Below are 24159 nucleotides of genomic sequence, written 5' to 3'. Positions count from 1 at the left end.
TGTTTGCATTCCATAAGTGGGCAATGATTGCATTATAATCATTGATATATTTTTCTTCTTCTTTTCTTTTTATGTAATATGTATTTTTAGGTGACTTACCTTTAACACTATGTCTAACTGAAGACATGAGGTTGTTCACTTGACCTGTATTTGTAACTGGTCTAGGGAAACAAAATCGGCATTTGGTGTAGTATTTCCCTTTGTTTTTGTATTTGCGACGACAATATTTTCCACATTTGTGTCTTTGAAATTGTAAAATTTCACAAGTGACATATTTTTTAATAAACTGTAAAACAGTGGCATCACTGTCCTGACCAAACATCTTCAAACCACAAAAGCATGTGGATGTGTGGTGCTCCTCTGGCTTGGTATTCTTTTCTCCAAAAGAAGTGTTTCACTTCTCCAAGGGGAGGAACAGTTTTATTACAAATAAAATGTAGCATAGCAATGAAGCGATGGTGAAAATATCTTGAAACATTAACAGGATCCAAAGAACAAAGTTCTCCAGGTGTTAGTATATCTATGTTTGTTTTGTTTTTATTTGATATGCGTAGGAAATCATGTAAATCTTCCCATGCATATTCTGCACAACTTAATGTAACAAACCAAGTGGGTGGGCCAAGGTTTCTGATCATACAACGTACATCTCCATGACGTTGAAAGCAGTACTCTTTAGTACCACGCATATTTGCTAATAGATTTGTAATATTTGATTGTAAAACCTCATCCTTTTGTTGCACTTTTTCTAATAATTGTGTAGCTGTCATATTTTGAAAGTGTGATCCTGATTTTAATATGTGTGCAACTCCGTAACATAAAGTTGCTAGTTCACTTTCAAAGAGTAGGTGGAATATGTATTCCACATTTTGTCTAAATCTTGGATCTTCAGAATACATCCTTAATGAACAGTATTCTGAATCTGATATTTGAATAGGTCTATCATCATACCTTCCTCCTTTGCCAGTAGGAAAGAGTAGAGGAAAAGCACGTGCTTCTATACTTTTTTCCCATATGCTGATTGGCGATCCTTTTGTTTGACGCATTTGGTACGTTTCCAGTACATCTTCTACGGTGTCATTACAGTGCAAAGGATGAATTGTATAATGGTCTAAAGTATTTGATATTGTAGCAGGATCTAGTAGCTCAAATTGACCAGCTTCTTATGTTTCTTGAATTATTTTAGTTGTATCTTTCAAGTTTTCTTCAATATAAATTTTTTGTAATATTCATTATTCTCTTTAAGATATTGGAAGGCTTGTCTAACTTTATATAAATCTACCAGCTGTTGCCATATTTTTTTGTCTTTTGTAGGTACTCCATTTACTAAGATAATTAAAGATTGCTGCATTGGACGTTGCACTCCTAGAGTATGCACATTTTCTTTTAGATCTAATGGTAAATAAACTACTTTTCCACAAATGCCTTTTACCAATTCAGAGGGAGGTAATTTTGCTGTTTTTGGTTGAAGGCACATTATTGCTTGAAATGGGTGTACTGTTTGAATTATGATGCTCTCATATAAATTAAGTTGTTGTAGGGGTTTTGGTACTGGGTATAATTCCAAATTATTTGTGATAGCACGTGAAGGAGTTTGGTTGTTGTCAGGTTTTGTAGTGCAGTAACTGCAAAGTATTAAGGGCTCAGTTATTTCGTATTTGTTTTCTGCTACAAGGTAGAGAGCTAATTCAAACCATTTAGAATCTTCATTGTCTTCTATTTTGTATGATAGGTCTACAGTTTTTGTGTTACTTTTATAAAAAGTTCTACGGCAACATACACATACATGGTTTGGTACTTCAGCTGATGTACTTTTAAATGTTAGTATTTCTTTTTTGTATGTGTTTAGCAAAAGGTTGCCATGTGTAGAATTGTTGCTTAATTGGTTTAAAGCTATTTCATTCTGTAAATGGCTTTCACTTCCAAAACATTTTTTCTGGATATAGTGAATTACTTCAAGTAGGTCTTTTGCTGTACCATGTAGAAGGATGTTATTTAACTTTGCTAGAGCTAAAGCAGGATTTTTAGCATAGTACAGTTTATAGACTAGATTTCTTATAGTTGAATGATGTGTTGATATCCTTTTGATATCATGGAAAGTGGTTTTACAAGTAGGTCCTGTAATGCAGGCCAATGAATGTCCTTATAGTCCTGTGTACTTGCGCACTGGACAGGTATCCATATTTTGCAGTAATTTAATTTTGATTTTGTCTTTGCTTTTTACATATTTATTGAGGAATTGGCGTAAAGATTTGAAACATTGTTTGGCAATGTTACACATTGACGTGCATGGCCATTTGTACACTAGACGTTCTGATTCAGTTGAATGGAGGGGTAATTCTAAGTTTTCAGGGCATATTTTTGTAAGGAGTACTTCTTGTTCCATTATGGTATTATTCACTTTTTCATAACCTCGACCACTGCTATGTAGGCAATTGTATTTGTTTGCTTTTGTTTGTACGCTTCTTCATTAAAATATGGTTCTGTGCTCGTAGTGTGATTCCATTCACCTCTGCAGATACTTAAGACATTTCGCTTATTGAGAAGCCTTTTTTGTAATTTAGTTATTAGTTTTGTTAGTGGTTTCATTTTGTTTAACAGTAAAATGAATAACTTTATTTTGAGAAGAATTGCACTGTCCATCAACGCTTCTAAGATTAATTTCCTACGATAGGTTTTAAACATTGAACCTGATTTCTCTCCTGTTTTTATAAGATTTTGAAGGATTTTGTGACGGTATATTTTGACTAAAATACTTTTCTTGGTATGCTTACTTTGCACTATATTAAAATTTGAAGAAGTAGTTTTATCTGTAGTGATAGCTGATTTTCTGTTAATTGGTTTTTGGTTTGTTTTACATTTTGATAGAGGAGGCAAAGTTTTTGTACTTGAAACTTCTTGTGTTTCACTAAATGACTGTATTAGCTGTTTTGTTTCAACTTTTTTACAAATTCTGCTAGAGATGGATGCTTATGTTGGACACTTTTATTTTCATTTGCTCTACTTTTGCGTTGCTTTCTACGGACTTGACTTTTGGTAGGCATTCTTTAGGGCCTGTTGAAAAAAATAAAGAAGATATGGGTTGGGGTGTTCTGGAATGTATGTGTGCTGCGTGCATGAGTGTTTGAGTAAGATGATAAAGATGTATGTAATGGTGTGTGATTGTGCATTGGGAACTACAACTAGTAGGGATAGGTATTCTTGAATTTATGTGTTACTAAACTGGGGTTCAGATGACAAAAAAAATGTAAGCTAGTGGTGTGGAAAAGTACAAATAGTAAATCTAATGTATACAATTAAAACAGTTGTTTGTTCTATAATATGAAAATTGTAGCGGTTCAGTTGGGTAATTTGTGTGTCCAAAAATAGGAATTTGTGGGCCATTCTGGCTGTAAATCGCTGTTTAAGACATGGAGATTTTTGGACAAAATGGTACACAATCTCTGTTTTTAGGCACCGAAATAGCTTGTATTAACGTTATAGTATGTTTGATTAATAATACAAATATTATGGTGATATTCTACTTACTTTTTTTCTTAAATTAACAGGTAACTTCTTAGTTCTTCTTTGTTCTTCGAATTCGGCTGCTTCTTTTCAGGAGACTGGTCTTCACTGCAATTGTAAAAGCTTCAAATTAGTAACTTTGTTTGTATATAGCGCTGTTTTTAATTTAGATGTTGATTTTTTTAATTGAATCCTCAGTGCCTTCTTTAAAACCATTAAACTAACTTATTTACATAAGATACATTGCATCAGTTCAGTACATATGATATGTTCTTAATGAACAAATTGTATTGAATGACTAAGTGTAGCAAAAAAAATATCTTTACTATGTCTTGTGAAATTTATAATATACCAGTGAATACCACTATTTCTGTAAGTAAGCTGTTCTAGGTAATAGCGCCTCAATGTCATGTCTAAATTAAAGTAATTAAGTAAATAAATAAATAAAAACAAAAAAATATGAAATTGTATAAGTATTTTTTTAAAGATTTAAACATAGATTGTGCTTGCATGCCAATTTTGTTTGAATATATGTAGTCTATATATTTCATTTAAAAAATCTTAGTTTAACATGATTTGAGTGTGTGTGTATAAAGAAAGTAAATAGTATAAAGGTTTATAAGTGATAGTTGATTTTAGGACATTGAAAAAAATACAGTAAATTCATTTTACAGATTACACAAGATAAAAGTCTGTTTGAAAATGTGTTCATCTATTGTACAGAAAATATGCATACCTGAAGTTTGTGTTCATGCATATTATGGATATGCATGGAACTGCAAGTAGAAATCTTGGAGACTTGTACAGTATTTCTGGTAGATGGTGCTTGCCAATGATATGACACTTGTACTCAGAGAGATTCACAGCACATTTGCAGTGCTGATCTATGATGATGCAGTTAGATGTAGAGGTCTTAAATGTGATTGGTGCATGGTCATGTGATTTCCTAGCTACATCCAATGAGGGAATGGCAGAGAGAGTGAAGTGGAAATGGTAGAAGGGCTGTTCATGTTACGATATGTCCGCGGACATGGCGGTAGTTCGCGGACATCGGGATTACATCTGGGGATTTTTGGGTTCAGAAGTCATGCAAATGAGAATAATCACTGAAAGGGATTGGTCAGGAAAGTTTAGTGGGTGTGTTGTGCCAGGAGAGAGTTTCTCAGATACTCGTTTTGCTGAGAGAACAAAAGATAGCTATGGCTGTGTGTTTCAGCAAACAGATTGTTTGGACTTTGGGAGAATCGTTGATACATTGGTTGAAGGTGCATGCAGAAAGCTGTGGAGTAGCTGTAGATCTTGGATTCCCACATGTGGAAGTACACTGGCATGGAGTACGTGGAATGAAGTGGTTGGACTTGCTACCTCTCTGTGCTACTTTGGAGACAGAGCAACATCCAGACATAATTGTAATTCATTGTGGAGGGAACAGTTTAGGACATGTGACTGGAATTGTTTTGTAATTTGCTATGAAAGAAGGACTTGGGAAGGTTATGGACATGTTTCCTAATTCTCAAGTGATATTTTCACGGATTGCACATAGACAAATGTGGCTTTGTTCTTCTTCATTTGGTCCAAAAATGGAAAAGCAAGGTGCACTGTTAATAAGGCTGTTTGTGCCTTTCTAAGAGATTTTGGCATGTCCTCTTTTCACAATGAAAATATTATGTTTCGTAGTACATACATTTTTCGCAGAGATGGAGTCCATCTTACTTATGTTGGCAATCAGATTTTTCTGAGAAATGTACAAAATGCATTGCAACCTTTTTTGGAATTACAACAACCATTTTGAATTAGGTGTTAAGCATTTATAATTTTTGACTTACAAACACCTCCCAAAGGCTCTTTTCAGAGCCACCACTTCCTTCCAGAGAAAATTGCTATGTTTGTGATGGGGTAGCAACCCATTTTTTAAATGTACGCGAACTGTCCGCGGACTTCTAAAAAATACAAAGGGCCCTGCTTCATTTATTTTCACTTCTATTTTTTAACTGTGAAAGACGGCTCTGAAAAGAGCCTTATTTTTTTTTTGATTTTTAATATTTTGTATTTTTTTTGGTTTTTTATACATGACACACTAGGAGAGGAGGGGAAAGGAAGGTAAAGGGGGGGACACCAACCACAGGGATAAGAAAGGGCGAGCTGAGAGAGGAAGATGTAGAGTGGGTTTTATTTGGGTAGTGAGCAGATCTTCTCGTGCTCTGAGACGATAGTCTCAAAAGCACTACGAAGTCGCTCCCCCCTGCAGAGTACTGTGTCACAGTACATACATACAACTGTGAGCCTCGAAAGGTAAGGGTCATCAGCATTCTGTATGGCCTGTGAGGCAGCTTGAGGAAGACGCTGTCCAACAGAGGTGGTCCTTGTGGTGACAGGATCAGAAACAGATGATGAAGTAGAGGAAATCAACCTGCTACATTCATCGCAAGGTACAACCCTGCGAATAGCCCCAGAGTGAAATGACCTCAGGTGTCGCTTCATAGTAGTGGTCCCAAAGCTGTACTTACCGTGCTTCCCGCGACTGAGTATCATTTTGCACTCATTGCAGGTAACACGATTCACACGAGCCTTAGGAACATTCCCATGAATGGTAAATAACCGCCACACCCAAGACTCACACCTAGTGCGGGTAGTAGGGTTTTCCTCTACCTCATTCTCATCATCCTCTTCTTCCTCCTCCGCATCCTCACTCCTGTTCCCCTCTTCAGGCCCTTGGGGGGGTGGTGGTGGTGGAGGGGGTGGGGGTGGTGCTGAAGCAGGTGCAGCACCAGGTGGCAGTTCAGCAGCCAGGGATGCCATCTCGATGATGGTGTAATCTGCAGGTGGCAGCAAAAATCGCTGTGTTTTTCGAAGAATAGCCAGAAACACAATGAGAATAAGCTCTAGGGCGTGGTCTTTTATAGGGGTGCTTGTGCGCGGTCCGCGGACAGATCGAACACAAAAAAAAGTTTGAAAAGTTTCAAAAGGTGTGTAGAAACTCAGGATTACTATGTGGGACTTGTGCCATGGTGAGATTTGATTGAAAAATATTATGGATTAATTGAAAATGTACTTTTAATTTGTTTGAGAAACCGAACAGTGTCCGCATTCAGAACACGCGATCAGCGTGGGCGCGGTCATATGATCCATTCGCGAACAAGTCAGCGAAGGAAGCGCATGTCCGCAGGACACCAAATGCACGGAGATTGGCTAGCGCATGCGCGTTGATGTTCTACGGACACTGTTCGGGTCCTGAACTAATTAAAATTGCTTGCGTCACACGTGAAACGAACATTTCAGGACACTGCGTGTGTTCTTAGAACAGTTTAAATATGCTAGCGAACAGTAAGGACAGATATAGTGTTCTTCAGGACACGTTCAATTTCGTTTATGTACGAACTTTTCAGGACACCAATTGTGTTCTTAGAACATTTTCAACTTGCTATCGAACAGTACGGACAGGTATAGTGTTCTTTAAGACACCTCCATTTTCGTTTAATTACGAACAATTCAGGACACCGCGTGTGTTCTTAGAACAGTTTGAACTTGCTAGCGAACACTACGGACAGGTATAGTGTTCTTCAGGACACCTCCATTTTCGTTTATTTACGAACATTTCAGAACACCTGCACTGTCCACGGACACCTACATTGTTTTAAAAAAAAAACGAAACTATTTACAACACAATATAAAAATTAAACTTTATATAACATATATTAATAATTTATGACAGAGAAGGTGAGGCAGAAACAGAAACAAAAACAGGAGAATTAGGGGTTTCATCATGATTGTTATTAGGTGAAGAAGGGATGGAAGTCTCATCAAAACGTTTTGGGTTATGGAGAGGGTTTGGGGATAATTGACTGGGATATGGTGAGGAGGGACAAGTACATGTGGGGCAATGGTACGAGGTTTTTGGTTTAAAATTATCCTCCACAAAAGTTTTCAAATTATTAAAATTAATCAACAGTAAATCCATTTTTTCTTCTATACTGTGAAAAGTGTTATCCATAACAGGTTTTTCTGAAGTATTTACTATTTTGGTATGCTCTGTACAAAAAAATATATATATATATGTTAAATGTATACAAAATATTAATAATTAAATGGTTTATATTATAAAGTGTTTACCATTAGTTTCACTATCTTGTGACATTTCTTCATGTTGGAAATGTTCCTCTAGCCATTCCAGAGTACTAGACATTTCTGTGAGAGAAAAAAAAAAGATAATATATTTTTTTATCTAATACAGAAAGTTTATAAATATATGAATAAAATTAAGTACACTTACTATTTCAGGTAAGATATGTCCTATGTACTCAGTGGGTCTGCTCTTGTTCTCAGTCTGTCGTGTTTGTGAGGTAATTATGTTGGAAGCCAATTTATTTTCTTGTGGTATATTCCATTTTAGAACATACTGCATTTAAATGAATGGTTAGTGTGTTGTATATATGGGTTACATTTCTTATGTATTAGTACATATAATGTGTTTGTGTGCTTTTTTTTAAATTTGTTAAATGTTCCTAAATTATGATATAACAATCAAACATACCCCCCCAGAGGTTTTAGGTAGTGGTACTGTTCATCGAACATGTCCGCAAACATTAAATGAGTTCACGGACATCAAGTACAGTAGAAGAGATTCAGTCAGTTCCATATGATATGTATATAAAGTGAAAGTCATTATTGTACTACTAAAAACCTAGGAAATTCAATGAAAAAACTTTGTTAAAGGGACGTTATGGTTAAGTTGCGCTACTAAAAACCTATGAAATTCAGTGAAAAAACTTTGTCAAAGGGACATTATGGTTCCAAGTAAAACCGAAAAACCCTTGAAGTTCGACAGTTATGGGATGCTAAGCAACCATAACTCGTGCCACCACCGTGCACTGCTAAGACTAACACCCAGGACATCAAAGATGACATCACAAACATCACCCACATATATGGTACAATTGACCTTCACAATTCGGTCAGTTGTGAAAAGGTCAATTGTCATTCGAACAGTTGTAAAATGAACAATTCGTATACAACCGATAGTGCTACATAGCTCATGCCTTCATTAAAGACTGTGTTTCCAATGTCTATCATTGCTTTGTCTAGGTAAGACCTTGTGATTTATGAATGGTGACTGCGTATGCAAGAGTTAGAGAACATTTTTCTCTGCGTACATAGATGTCTTTGAAGAGAAGGAATCGAGCTGTTGAGCGTCCTATTGTTTTTACTGCTGAAAGTTTGTCAAAGAGAATACTGCCAAACTGAATTTTGTTGTCACGTGGGTAGGTTTGAAAGCCAACAACTGTACCCAGTGCTCCATTAACTAGTCCTTGGTCCACGTCAAGGTTACGTTTAAGCATTACTCTGCAATTTAAGGATACATTTTCTAAACTATTTAGTCTTGTTGTGGCTTGCTCACACATGGGTAGTGTCATACCATGTACATCTAGTTTGCCTGTGGCGCTAATTTCCATTATTGGTTGCATTTCTTTATTTAACATTATTTCATTGAATTTGAAACAGCTTGCAAGAGTTGGCATTAAGGCCATACAATTGACATGTTTATAGACTAATTGTTCCATAACATCTGTAGCACATGCATTATCGCCATAAAGTGCATAAATGTGCCGGGTTTTCAATATTGCTTGTGCTTATTTAGATAGTATACCAGCTCTAATACTTTTTAAGATGTTGGCATAAGTGAGATCTGCAGATTGCCGCATGTTTTCTGTTAATTCTCTGTATTGGAAATGTTGCCAAAGGTTGACATTTTCATTGCTGCCAACAGTTTTACGGCAGAGTTTGTGTCCCAAGGTTTTAAAAATTGGTTCACCTTTCACTGGTGTCAATTGAAGAAGATCTCCGAAAACAATAATGTGTTTTCCTCCAAAGAGCTCTTCATAGTTTGTTTTAAGTACTTCTTGTAATCTGAGGTGAATCAAAGCCAACATTAGGTTGGAGACCATGCTCACTTCATCTATTAGTAGAATTTTCATTTGTTTTAACACTCTGCGTAGTTCCATTGCAGCTTCTGTAGAAAGTTTGTAATATTCTAATTTGTTTCGGTGTTCTACTGGCAGGAGAAGTAATCAGTGTAAATTGACACCACCTATGTTGTAGGCAGCTAAACATGTGGGGGCAGTTACAACAGCTGACAGTTTGTTGTTTGTCAATTGTTGAAGGAACTTGCTGATGATTTTGATTAAGAATGTTTTGCATGAACCAGCTTCGCCACTGACGTATAATAGTATAGGTTTGTAATTTTGGCAGGTACATTCTTTATTTTCATGTTGCACATCATGTGCAATTTCTGTTGTTACTTGAAAAATGCTACGCTGCTCATTGTTTAGTTTTGATTGTAGTGTACTTAAGTCTTCTGTATCTTCATACTGACACATGGTGTTTTCTACTTCTGTCATAGCTAATTCTGCCTCATTTGCTATTAGTGGCTGTCCCACTGGTTCTTGGCTACCTGTTACAGAAGGTTGACAACTGTCAGGATTGTACTTATCTAGTTGAACTTGGAGTTCTTCTTCGTGTTGCTGTTCAATTGTGCAACATTGTTTTGTACTGTGTAAAGTTTACATCGGTGATAGTGCTTTCATTTGCTTTGAAAGCGTCTTCATAGGAGTCATAGTTATCTAGTATTTCTTCTTCTTTTCTCCATGGTTTAAAAGGTTGTAGCAGGGACATGTAATATATTTCTTTATGGTGAGGAGTTTTTAATGACAAATTGATAGGATTAATTAAACTTGGTTTGGTAAGTTTTACTAAGCTGCCTTCACAATTTTTCACTCTGTATCTACCTTTTTTTTCATCAGGTTTTATACTATTTTGTATGTGAAGTTTTGGGATATGTGGTATAGACATATGGTTTCCAAAGTGGCACTTCTGTTTGGGTAGTATTTGTCTAGTAAATTGTTTTTCAAAATGTCTTCGCTGTTGGGATCATTTTTGGCTATTGTTTCTATGTCGTCGTTTGATTTGAGAACTCTTTTTCTAGACTTAGAAATACCAAGACTTAGCCATACTATATTTTCAGATTTTCCATACAAAGCAGTACCGGTTAAATGATCTGCAGCTTCATAGCAGCCACATTCTCTATGGGAGAGCATTTTTATGCCCAAGCTGTACAATTTCTGAGACAGTGCTTTCACTGATGATAAGTCATTCCAGAGGTCTTGAAGCTCTGTTTTTTCTGCTTTGGTTAAGTAGGCCGTAACATATTGTGCAACTGCAGTGGAATTGTCTGCAATGTACTGCACATCTATGTTTGCATTCCACAATAGGGGAATGATTGCATTGTAATCATTGATATATTTTGCTTCTTCTGTTCTTTTTATGTAATATGTATTTTTAGGTGATTTACCTTTAACACTATGTCTAACTGAAGACATGAAGTTGTTCACTTCACCTGTTTCTGTAACCAGTCTAGAAAAACCAAAACAGCATTTGGTGTATTATTTCCCTTTCTTTTTGTATTTGCGACGACAATATTTGCCACATTTGTGTCTTTGAAATTGTAGAATTTGTGCATGAAGATCACTGTTTGTTGCTTCTGATGGAATTTCACAAGAGTGACATATTTTTCAATAAACTGTAACACAGTGGCATCACTGTCTTGACAAAATTTAGGCGCATCTTTAATCCATAAAAGCATGTGAATATGTGGTGCTCCTCTGGCTTGGTATTCTTTTCTCCAAAAGAAGTGTTGCACTTCTCCGAGGGGAGGAACAGTTTTATTACAAATAAAGTGTAGCATAGCAATGAAGCTATGATGGAAATATCTTGAAATATTAACAGGATCTAGAGATCAAAGTTCTCCAGGTGTTAGTATATCTATGTTTGTTTTGTTTTTGTTTGATATGCATAGGAAATCATGTCGATCTTCCCATGCATATTCTGCACAACTTAATCTAACAAACCAAGTGGGTGGGCCAAGGTTTCTTATCATACAACGTACATCTCTGTTACGTCAGAACCAGTACTCTTTCGGACCACGCATGTTTGCTAACAGATTTGTAATGCTTGATTGTAAAACTTCATCTTTTTCTTGCACTTTTTGTAGTAATTGTGTAGCTGACATATTTTGAAAGTGGGTTCCTGATTTTAATGTGTGGTCAAATCCGTAACATAGAGTTGCTAGTTCACTTTCAAAGAGTAGGTGGAATATGTATTCCACATTTTGTCTAAATCTGGGATCTTCAGAATACATTCATAATGAGCGGTATTCTGATGCTGCTATCTGAGTGGGCCTATCATGGTATCCTTGTCCTTTGCCAGTAGGAAAGAGTAGAGGAAAAGCATGTGCTTCTATACTTTTTTCCCATATGCTGATTGGTGATCCTTTCATTTGTCGCATTTGGTACATTTCTAGTGCATTTTCTATGGTGTCATTAGAGTGTAATGGATGAATTATATAATGGTCTAAAATATTGGATACTGTAGCAGGATCTAGAAGTTCAAATTGACCAGTTTCTTGTGACTCTTGAATTATTTCAGTTGTCTCCCTTAAGTTGTATTCAATATTTATTTCTTTGTAGTATTAATTATTGTCTTTTAGATATTGCAAGGCTTGTCTAAGTTTATGTAAGTCTACCAGTTGTTGCCAAATATTTTTCTGTTTTGTAGGTACACCATTTACTAAAACAATTAAAGATTGTTCTATTGGATGTTGCACTCCCAGAGTGTGCACATTTTCTTTTAGATCTAATGGTAAATATACTACTTTGCCGCAAATGCCTTTCACCAATTCAGAGTGAGGTCATTTTGCTGTTTTAGGTTGAAGGTGTATTATTGCTTGAAATGGGTGCACTGTTGTGATGATGCTCTCATATACATTGAGTTGTTACAGGGGTTTTGGTAGAGGGAATAATTCCAAATTATTTGTGATAGCATGTGAAGGAGTTTGATTGTTGTCAAGTTTTTTAGTGCAGTAACTGCAAAGTGTTAAGGGGTCAGTTATTTAATATTTGTTTTCTGCATGAGGTAGAGAGCTAATTCAAGCCATTTGGAATCTTCATTATCTTCTATTTTGTATTTTATGTCTATAGTTTTTGTGTTACTTTTATAAAAAGTTCTTCGGCAACACACACACACATGGTTTGGTACTTCAGCGGATGTACTTTTGAATTTTAGTATTTCTTTTTTGTATGTGTGTAGTAGAAGTTTGCCATGTGCATAATTGTTGCTAGTCTGTTGTAAAGCTATTGCATTTTGTAAGTGGTTTTCACTTCCAAAATATTTACTCTGGATATGGTTGATTTCTTCGAGTAGGTCTTTGGCTGTACAATGTAGAAGAGTCTTATTTAAATTGGCTAGTGTTAAAGCAGGACTTTTAGTATAGTACAGTTTATATACTAGATTTGTTATAGTTGAATGATGTGTTGATATCATTTTGATATGATGGAAGCTGCTTTTGCAAATAGGTCCTGAAATGCAGGCCAATGAATGTCCTTGCAGTCCTGTGTATTTGCGCACTGGACAGGTATCCATATTTTGCTGCAGTTTTATTTTGATTTTGTCTTTGCCTTTTACATATTGATTGAGGAACTGGCGTAAAGATTTGAAAGATTTTTTGGCAATGTTACACATTGACGTGCATGACCATTTGTATACTGGATGTTCTGATTCAGTCGAATGGAGAAGTGATTCTGAGTTTTCTGGGGATATTTTTGTAAGCAGTATTTCTTGTTCCATTATCGTATTATTAAGTTTTTCATAACCTCGTCCACTGCTATGGATGGCAATTGTGTTTGTTTGATTTTGTTTGTATGCGTCTTCATTGAAATATGGTTCTGTGCTTGTGGTGTGACTCCATTCATCTCCATAGATATTTAAGAAGTTATTTTTGTTGACATTCCATTTATTGCAAAGCCTTTTTTGTTACTTAGTTTTGTTAGTGGTTTCATTCTGTTTAACACTAAAATAAATCACTTTCTTTTGAGTAGGATTGCACTGTCTATCAAAGCTTCTAAGATTAATTTTCTACTGTCGTTTTTAAGGGTTGTGCATGATTTGTCTCCTGTTTGTATAAGATTCTGAAGGACTCTGTGGAGGAACATTTTGCTAATATACTTTTTTTGGTATGGTTACTTCCTACTATATCAAGATTTATAGGAGTATTTTTAGCCGTAGTGGTAGCTGCATTTCTGTTAATCATTTTCTGTTTTCTTTTACTTTTTGATAGAGGAGGCAACATTTCTTTACTGGAAGATTGTTTAGTTTTGCTAAATGACTGTATTAGTTGCTTTGTGTGAACTTTTGTGCTAGAGATGGATGCTTATGTTGGACATTTTTCTTTGCATTTGCTCTATTTCTGCGTTGCTTTCTACGGACTTTCTTTCTGGTAGGCATTCTCTGGGGTCTGTTGAAACAAAAAAATAGAAGGTATGGTTTGGGCTGTTGTGCAATGTATGTGTGCTGTATGCATGATTGTTTGAGTATGATGGTAAAGATGTATCTGGTGCTGTGTGATTGTGCATTGGGCAGCTACAATTGGTTGGGAAGGCTATTCTTCTATTTGTGTGTTACCATACTGTGGTTCAGATGACAGTAGAAAGTGAGCTAGTTGTGGGGATAAGCACTAATAGTAAATCAAATGGTATAAAATTAAAACAATTCTTTGTTTTGTATTCTAGGGGCCGAGTTATGTTATTTGTGCTCTGAAAAACAGGGATTTGTGTGCCATTCTGCGTGCTAATCTCTGTTTAACAAATGGTGATTTGTGGGTAGAACGGTACACAAATCTTCATTTTTTTGGTCCACAAATTACATAAATCACCCGCACAGTGTGTTAGAGCAATATATTTTAATAACTAGATGATACATATAACAATTAACATTATAACAGTAATAGTGGAAGCAATTTAAAATTGAAAATCAGACCAAGAAAACAGTAAGTAGAGCAATTAAACTGAAGGGGAGAAGGAGAGTAGTGCCGTAGAAGTGACAGAGAGGGAAGGGTGGGGAAGAGGAGGAGGAGGGAAACAGATGGGGTTGAAGGTGAGAATGGGGGAGAGGGAAGGGAAGGGAGATGATTAAGGAGATAAGGCAAGCGGGGAGGGGGCAAGAAGGTGGGAGGAGTTTCATGTTGGGGAATGGAGAAAGAGAGATTTGAGGAAAGTGTAGAATGAGGAAAAAGTAGAAATAGAGCGGAGTGAGAGAGGTGAGGAGTTCCAGTGCAGGGGGGCTAGGAGATGGAAGGAGCGGACACATGATGTGGCACAAGGGGAAGGAGGAATAGTGAGAAGAAAGTGGTCAGCAGAGTGTAGGGAGTGGGAGGGAGTGTAGAAAGAGAGGAGAGAGGAGATAAGGGGGAGCAAGATTGTGGAGAGATTTAAAGACTAGGCAGAGAAACTAAGGTAGTATTGTACTTACTCTTTTTTGTGGAATGGGCAGGTTTCTTTGTAGTTGCTGGTTGTAGTTCAGATGTTGCTGTTTTTCAGGAGAGTGGTCTTCATTGCAATTGTAAAAGAAAGATGTCAGTAATTCTGTGTTTATAGCAGCGATGTTAATTGAGAGATTCATTTTTATGTCTTTGTAGTAGTATTCTTGATTTCTGAACATAGTGTATGAATACAGTTTCAGATGACTATGTGCAGCCTTTATATTGTATTTATATTATGTTAGTTTAGCATGCTTTGTAAATGAGTAGAATATTAAGTGTATGAAATTTTAGATAGGTGTGTGTGTAAAAAATATAGATAGCAGACAGGTTTGGAAGTGATAGTTGATTTTATCAGATGGAAAAAAGGACAATAAGTTAATTTTAAAGGCTATACAGGTTAAGTGGTAGTTACTCATGTACTGTGCAGAAAATATGCATACCTGTAGTTTGTATTCATGCATGTGGATATGCATACGGCTGCAAGTAGAAATCTTGGAGACTTGTAGAGTAGTTTTTGTAGTTGGTGCTTTCCAATGATATGAGACTTGTACTCAGAGTGATCTACAGTACATTTGAAGTGCTGAACTCTGATGATGGATTTAGATGTAGAGGTCTTCGATGTGATTGGTGGATGGCTGTGTGACTGGTTAGCTGTATCCAATGAGTGAAGTGGAAATGGTAGAAGGGCTATCTAAGTTACAATATGTCCACGGACATGGCGGTAGTCCGTGGACATCACGTATTACATACAGGGGTTTTGGGGTGGAGAGGCATGTAAATAAGAATGAGCAGAACAATTGATTAGTCAGTAGAGTTTGTCAGAAAGTATTTTTCCTGAGAGAAGAACAGTTAGCTATGGCTGTGTGTTTCAGAAAACAGATTGTCTGGATTTTGGGAGACTCATGTATACATTGGTTGGAGGTGCATGCACAACGCGGTGGAGTAGCTGCAGATCTTGGATTCCCTCATGTGGAAGTGCACTGGCATGGAGTGCGTGGAATCAAGTGGCTGGACTTGGTACCTCTCTGTGCTAGTTTGCAGACAGAGCTTTATCCAGACATAATTATAATGCATTGTGGAGGGAACAGTTTAGGACATGGGTCAGGAATTTCTTTGCAATTTGCGATGAAAGAAGGACTTGTGAAGGTCATGGACATGTTTCCACATTCCCAAGTAATATTTTCTCGTATTGCGCAGAGACAACTGTGGCTGCGTTCTTCTTCATTTGGTCCACAAATGGAGAACGCAAGGCGGAATGCTAATAAGGCTGTTTGTGCCTTTCTAGGAGATGTTGGCATGTCCTCTTTTCACAATGAAAATATTATGTTTCGTAGCACATACATTTGTCGCAGAGATGCAGTCCATCTTACTTATGCTGGTAATCAGATTTTTCTGGGAAATGTACAAAATGCATTGCGTCCTTTTGTGGAATTACAGCCATCCATTTTGCAGTAGGTGTTGACTATTTCAAGTTTTTCAAACACAAAAAAACACCACCAAAAGCCTCTTTTCAGAGCCACCACTTCCTCCCAGAGAAAAGTGCAATGGTTTTGATAGGGCAGCCCCCCAAAATTTTAGATGTCCGTGAAGTCCACGGACTTCTAAAAAAAAAATGCACAGGGCCCTGCACTATTGTCACTTCTATTTTTAGACTGTGAAAGGCGGCTCTGAAAAGAGCCCTTTTTTGGATTTATGTTGTTTTATATTTTTTGGTTTTTTACCCATGACACACTAGGAGAGGAGGGGAAAGGAGGGTAAGGGGGGGACACCAACCACAGGGATAAGAAAAGGCGGATGGAGAGAGGAAGATGTAGGGTGGGCCTTACTTAGGTAGTGGGCAGGTCTTCTCGTGCTCCGAGACCGTAGTCTCAAAAGCACTTCAAAGTCTCTCCCCCCTGCAGAGTACTGCATTGCAGTACATACACAAAACTGTGAATCTCGAAAGGTAAGGGTCATCAGCTTTGTGAATGGCCTGTGAGGCAGCTGGAGGGATGCGCTCTTCCACAGGAGTGTTATTTGTGGTGAGAGAAGCGGAAATTGAGGATGAAGTAGAGGAACTCAACCTACTACGCTCCTCACAAGTACAACCTTGCGAACGGCCCCACCGTGGAACGACCATAGGTGTCGCTTCATAGCTGTCGTACCAAAGCTGTACGAACCAAGCCTCCCACAACTCAGCACCATTTGGCACAGGTTGAAGGTGACTTTGCTTGCACGCGCCTTGGGTACATTACCATGAATGGTAAATAACCGCCACACCCAAGACTCACGCCTAGTGCTGGTAGTAGGGACTTCCACTACCTCATCCTCGTCATCCTCTTCATTCTCCTCTATATCCTCACGCCAGTTCCCCTCTTCAGGCCCTTGGGGAGGTGGTGGTGGTGGAGGGGGTGGGGGTGGTGCTGAGGCAGATGTAGCACCATGTTGAAGTACAGCAGCCATGGATGTAATCTGCTTTCAAGATGCAACAGGAAAGGCAGCAAAAGCAGGTCAATCTTCAATAGTAGAAAGACAGAATTAAGATGAGCTCTGGGGTGTGGCCTTTTATAGGGGTGCGTGTGTGCACTTAGCTGACACCGACGCTTTCTGCGGACAGATCAAACACCCCAAAAAGGCTAGAAAATTTCAAAAAAGTATGTAGAAAGTCAGGGTCATTGTCTGGGACATGTGCTATGGTGGACTTTTACTTTAAAATACTGTGGATTGCCTGAAAACGTACTTTTAAAATGTTCAGGGACCAGGACAGTGTCCGCAATTCAGTACACACGCTCAGTGTGGGTGCGGTCACATGATGGAGCCGCAAACATGTCCGCGAAGGGAACGGGTGTCCGCAGGACACCAAATGCACGGGAACGGTTGTGAGCATCCTGAAACGAATTAAAAGTGTGACACAAATGAGACGAACAGTTACGGACAGGCGCGATATTCGGAGAATTTACGGGTGTGGTGCGCATGTGCGTAGATGTTCTTTAGGCAGTACGGACTGGTATAGTGTCTTTAGAACACCCCCATTTTGCATATGCGGACATCCCGGAAACTGTGTTTGTTCTTAGAACAGTTTCAACTTGCCTGCGAACAGTACGGACAGGTATTGTGTTCTTAGGACACCTCCATTTTCGTTTTTTTACAGACATCCCGGACACCGTGTGTGTTCTTAGAACAGTTGCAACTTGCCTGCAAACAGTACGGACAGGTGTAGTGTCCTTAGGATACCTCCATTTTGGTTAATTGCGGACATCCCGGACACTGAGTGTGTTCTAAGAACAGTTCCATTTTGTTTGCGAACAGTACGGACAGTTGTATTGTCCTTAGACACCTCCATGTTGGTTTATTATGGACATGCAGGACACTTTGTGTGTTCTTAGAACAGTTTCAACTTGCCTGCGAACAGTACAGACAGGTATAGTGTCCTTCGAACACCTCCATTTTGCTGTATTGTGGACATCCCGGACACCGAATGTGTTCCAAGGATGGTTCCATTTTGCTTCCGGACAGTACAGACAGGTATAGTGTCCTTAGGACACCTCCATTTCGGTTTATTACGGATATCCCGGACACCGAGTGTGTTCTTACAACAGTTTCAACTTGCCTGTGGACAGTACGGACAGGTACAGTGTCCGTACGACACCTCCATTTTGGTTTATTACGGACATTCCAGACACAGAGTAGTGTTCTTAGAACAGTTTCAACTTGCCTGCGAACAGTACGGACAGGTATAGTGTCCTTAGGACACCTCCATTTTGGTTAATTGTGGACATCACGGACACCGAGTGTGTTCTAAGAACGGTTCCATTTTGCTTGCGGACAGTACGGACAGGTATAGTGTCCTTAGGACACCTCCATTTTGGTTAATTATGGACATCCCGGACACCCGCGCTGTCCCCGGACACCCCAACTGCCTTTTTTCTAAAGAGAAAGACACAGAGGACTGAATTAAAACACACATAATATTTTCTTATTATGTACAAATATAAAATTTATGAAAGAGAGGGGGAAGCAGAAACTGACACAAACACAGGGGAAAAGGGGGTTTCAAGATTATGGATAGGAGGAGATGAAGGGATGGAAGTCTCATCAAAATGTTTTTCAAATGGTTGAAATTTGCCATGAGCATGTCCATTTTTTCTTCCATGAGCTGGAGTGTCTTTTCCAATGTATCTTTTGGTATACTATTTTCAATGTTTGTATGGTCTGTTAAAAATATATATATATATATATGTTAAGTGTACATAAAGTAATGCTTATTAATGTGGTTATATAGAGAAGTGTCTACCATTAGTATCACTATCTTCAGACATTTCCACACGTGGGAAATTCTCCTCAAGACACTCCAAAGTGCTGGACATTTCTGTGAGAAAAAAAATGTGTATTACTTTTTTTGTATCTAATACAAACATTGTAGAAATATATAAGAAAAATGCAGTACACTTACTAGCTTCTGCTAAGTTGTGTTCTTACTGGTCTGTAGATCTGCTGTTGCTCCTAGTTTTGCAGTTTCTGTGAGGTAATCATGTTGGAAGCCTATCTTTCTTTTTTTGGTATATTCCATTTTAGTACATATGGTATTTAAATGGATGGTTGATGTGTTAGATATATAGGTTCCACTTCTTATTTATTACTACATATAATGTGTTTGTGTGCTGGTTTTTGAACCTGTGCACTGTTCATATGGCACGATATAACAATTTAAGATACCCCCTGAGTTTTTGGGTAGTGTTGCTGTTGTCCGCATCCGTCCGCAGACATACGTAAAGTCCGCGGACATCCAAAACACTAGCTGAGGGTTCAGTATCTTCTATGTTACATGTAGATAAAGTCAGGGACATTATGGTTAAGTTGTGCTACTAAAAACCTATGAAATTCAGTAAAAAAACTTTGTTAAAGGGACATTATGGTTAAGTCGTGCTACTAAAAACCTATGAAATTCAGTAAAAAAAAACATTGTTAAAGGGACATTACGGTTAAGTTACGCTACTAAAAAAAGCTATGAAATTTAGTGAAAAACTTTGATAAAGGGACCTCATGGTTCCAAGTAAAACCGAAAAACCCCTGAAATTCGCCAGTTATGGTAAACTAAGCAACCATAACTTGCGCCACCACTGTGCACTGCTAAGACCAACACCCAGGACATCAACGATGACATCACAAATGTCATTGATGACATCACTGATGACATCACATGTCTAGCTCACTCTTTTTTCCTTCACTGATATATCTAGGCCAGTAACAGTCAGGAACTAAAATGTCACTGTACTATAGTGCAAAGTACTACATTTGTAGACTTATACTTCAAATATGTTTTTACAGTAATTCACTTAGGGTCCACTCAAAGCATATGAGCATTCACAGTAAATAGTACAATGCTACACAAATGACTAAACAGATATTACTCCTCCAAACTCCTAAAAAATCTTCTAAAACACTCTCAATAGCACCATCCAACCTGGCTATTTGAGTCTGCCATGTCTAACACCATGTGTAACACCTTCCTGGCACAGCCTGGCGGCTTATATGAGATGACAAACTTCCTTTAAGAGATGTGCGGCCTCTGCTTGGCTGCAGGTATTTGTCACGAGATCCGCTGATGTTGAAACGACAAGAAATAATTTTGCCATAGGGTGCAAGTCCGCTGCAGGTTCGCCAGTGCCCAAATGCCTGGCCGATTCTCGGGCAAATGAAGAATATTTTGGACCGTCCTCCACTGCGGGTCCATTTTTAAGAAATGTCCCTGAATAAACAGAATAGCCTTATGATAGTAACTATACATTGACTCAAAAAAACAAATAACACATTGATTGTTGTGTACGATATGTACACAACAATGGAGGATGCATGGGCTGCTACACAGAGAACATTGAACAAATATATTTTAAATTAACAGCAATGCTTTTCAGAGCGAATGTGGGAGGAAGTCGCTATGAGCTATAACAAAATTGCAAAATGGTCCAAAGTAGAAAGAACCATTATGCCTTAATATTTAAAATTATGAAAAAGAACTTTGTCTTCCAAATATATTTGGTGGTGCTGGATCACATTAGGCTTCTTCACGTTTATGGAATAATACAACGTTCAGGCGTGTTGCTCTCTGGCTGTTAATGGACCAGAATGTCACTGTGTTCCAGACTCGTGTCCAAATAATGATTGCCAAAGTGGAACAACCCTGGCTGGTACAAAACCGGTTTTAAATGGAAAAACATGGTCGTAAATTGCGACATCAGTTCCACAATAAAATTCCAGAGCAGTAAAGGCCAAATGGATCTGAATTCAATTGAAAATGTAATGCTAGAAATTACCCTGCATTCAATCACAAGGGTGTTGTGTGCTTTTGTTATAATTTAATGAGACATCCGAACTCCTGAAATATGCTAATGAATAATGCTGCATAAGTTAGGTATTGTTATTTTGGAATTTCACTATGCTATTTACAATGCCCTTCCTAGCTTGGGGTGGGAAGGTGATAGTGGACACCTTGCTCGATTTAGAAATGTAAAAGGTTTAACATTTTTAATATGTTAAAATGTAAATGCTGCCTGTAATTATGCTTTCCAGACAGCATTTACAATGGATTCAGACTGATAAAATAGGCAGATTACAGTTTTTTTGGTGACTTATATCTTTGGTGCCATTTGATGAATTCTCACAAAACTTTGCAAAAAATATATAAAGCCAACTATGAATTATTTTTTCCAAAGTTTTCTGCAATTTCGTCAAGGGGGGAGTTATGAGGCTGTTTCCAAAACGTTTGAAATCTGGATAGACATAAATGGAAATATATTTTGCTCGTGGCTACAGCCGAAACCGCTGGACAGATTTGCAACAAACTTGTGCGTGGAGCGTGACCTGGTCCCGAAAGCGTGCTTTTGTAAATTTGGTGTTAATACATTCAGTAGATTTTTTAATAATGCCCAAATAGTAGGTAAATAAAAAACAGTGATACCTCTCTCCAATACACAGACTCACTTCCTGATTCGGTTCTGAGGCCACCTTTGGACCAATCAGGGAGCCGGACAACCTTTTCAGCCGATGATTGGTTGAGTCAAGAACGTGAGGAGCATGACAACATTTGAATTGAAAACAATGTATGGTTGGCGAACTGTGCCTGTAGTCCACTGACATTGCAGTATAAAAAGCCTTGGGAAAATACATTTCTGGTTATTTTGAGGAAGAATAAGTATCTGGGTATGGTGAGGGAGAAAAGAACGGTGACAATGGGGCTCATTAGACGTTATCTGGTATCCTGGTGGTATTGGTGCCTGGATACTGGCAAACGGTAATACTGTTACTGGCACCTCATCTGATGGTATTACCGGCAGATTACAGGTACTGTCAATGGTAAATGAATCCCCATTCCATGGAGTCCGTAAGATTCCATGGGGAAATTACTGGTATTACCGGCACTGGTAACACTGGCACCAGTAATACAAGCCTTTATTTGCCGTGGGGTGCCCGGCCACCCCACCGGCAAACTTGAAGTTTGCCGTTCTGGAAAAGGGCAGGCAAATGCTATGATAAACAGAATAAGTTCCTAATAGAGGAACTCCCATCCCCTGCACACTTTCACAAGCTCAGAATTGTGAGCCAAACAATTTAGATTCACTTATGTTCACACTTCTAGTGTGATGTCTTAAGACAAAAAATATTATTTCAATGATAATGAATTAGACAAACTGCTAATTTGTGATTCTCAATGATGAACATCAAGACATCATTATTTTACTTATTCATATGTAGTTTTATTTTTCAAAATTGGCCCAACGCTTTTCGAGAAAAACATCTCTTCTTCAGGGGCATATTCAATATTTCAATCAAATCTAAAGAAAAATATCAAAAAACATAAAGTTACTTGTTCTGTAGGGAATATAAAGTTACTCATAATTCTTTTTGTCAAACTGACTGGTAGCCTTAATTCAGGTATTGCAAAATCATATATTACATTCATCATCAATTATGTTTGTATTATTCACTTCATTCAATGAATATCTGACCTCTTCAAGTGTATACAATCTTGGTGTGATTGTGGGTGTATTCTCTAAGTCAAAACTAAAAAAAACCTTTGCAGCTGTCTATGCAATTGTAACAGGTACTAAAACATGGTGTGAAGTAATATTGGAAGAAAAGCAACCAAACATATTGTCCCGAAAATCCTTTCTATAACATATCAATTATTTGTTTTATTTTCATGATTCTTGGTGTTTCTGATTCTCCAAATATCATATCATTCTCCTTTTTTTAAGGTTGTGTTAGAGTTCAAGCTGCAACCCCTCAGGTGTAGATCTATATGTGTGTTAAATAAAATTCCATTGGTGTCATCTCACCATATTTTAGGTGGGAGTACATATTTATATCTGGCTATGTCAATGATAACTCTTTAGTTCATTTCTGAAGTTGCTTTATAGAATAAAGGATAGAATACATTGAATCTCAGAGAACTACCTAGAAGTCTTTCCCACCTCTAGTTCATTCATTAACTAATCTCACCTCTCTCTCCCTGTATGAGTAATCTTTGGGCACCCACACCTTGCACACATGATGCAAACTTTCGCTGCTTTGTGCATACTCTTCTAGGGTACATGTCATGAAGCAACATCCCCCATCCCGTGCACGATCTATACATTTTTTGCCATAATTCTCAGGGCCAGTTGGGGGGTAAGAAAAGATCCCTGGGGGGCCAAATGACTCACCTATCCTTACCATAATGTGTTCATTTTCGTCCTTCCATTTCCCTGTGTGTGCGTTGTGAGATAGGCATGGTATCAAGAGATGACACAGACAACAGATTTCACGTTTCAAAGAATGTTTTATTTCAACAATCAGGATGGTGGCCTAACTTGTCCTAAAACTAAGGTAGGGATTTATCCTGGATAAATAAAACGAAGGGAAGTCTGTGTCTACATGTCCAAATCAAAGCTCTGTCTGTGTCAAATATCTATGCTTCTCCTCACATCTAGAGAAAATCTGGTGTGGGGTTTTAGCCAACAGTATAGGGTTCAAAAGTGAAGTCTCAGCTGTTCTTAGCTCAGCGTTCTTCTTGGATTCCCTATGCCAAGTTCAACACAGCTCTGATGACTGCTTGTCTCCACAATGCTCCATTGAATCTTGAGGTTCCCTTCCCCACGTTCAATACAGTAAACTTTACACACAAAGGATGTCTTGAGGTTCCCTTCCCCAAAACAGCATTTCTTAGTTCTTTTAAGTCTCAGGTTTCCCTTTCACAGAATGTCACTGCATTACTTATACTGCTTTCATCCGCTCAATGTTCAATGCAAGAAAATAATAGGTCTACTTGACCCCCC

Source organism: Ambystoma mexicanum, chromosome 1q (assembly GCF_040938575.1).
Source record: "Ambystoma mexicanum isolate Mex_15411 chromosome 1q, UKY_AmexF1_1, whole genome shotgun sequence".
NCBI lineage: Eukaryota > Metazoa > Chordata > Amphibia > Caudata > Ambystomatidae > Ambystoma > Ambystoma mexicanum.
The sequence above is the reverse complement of the archived record's forward strand: the minus strand, read 5'-3'. Positions refer to the sequence as shown.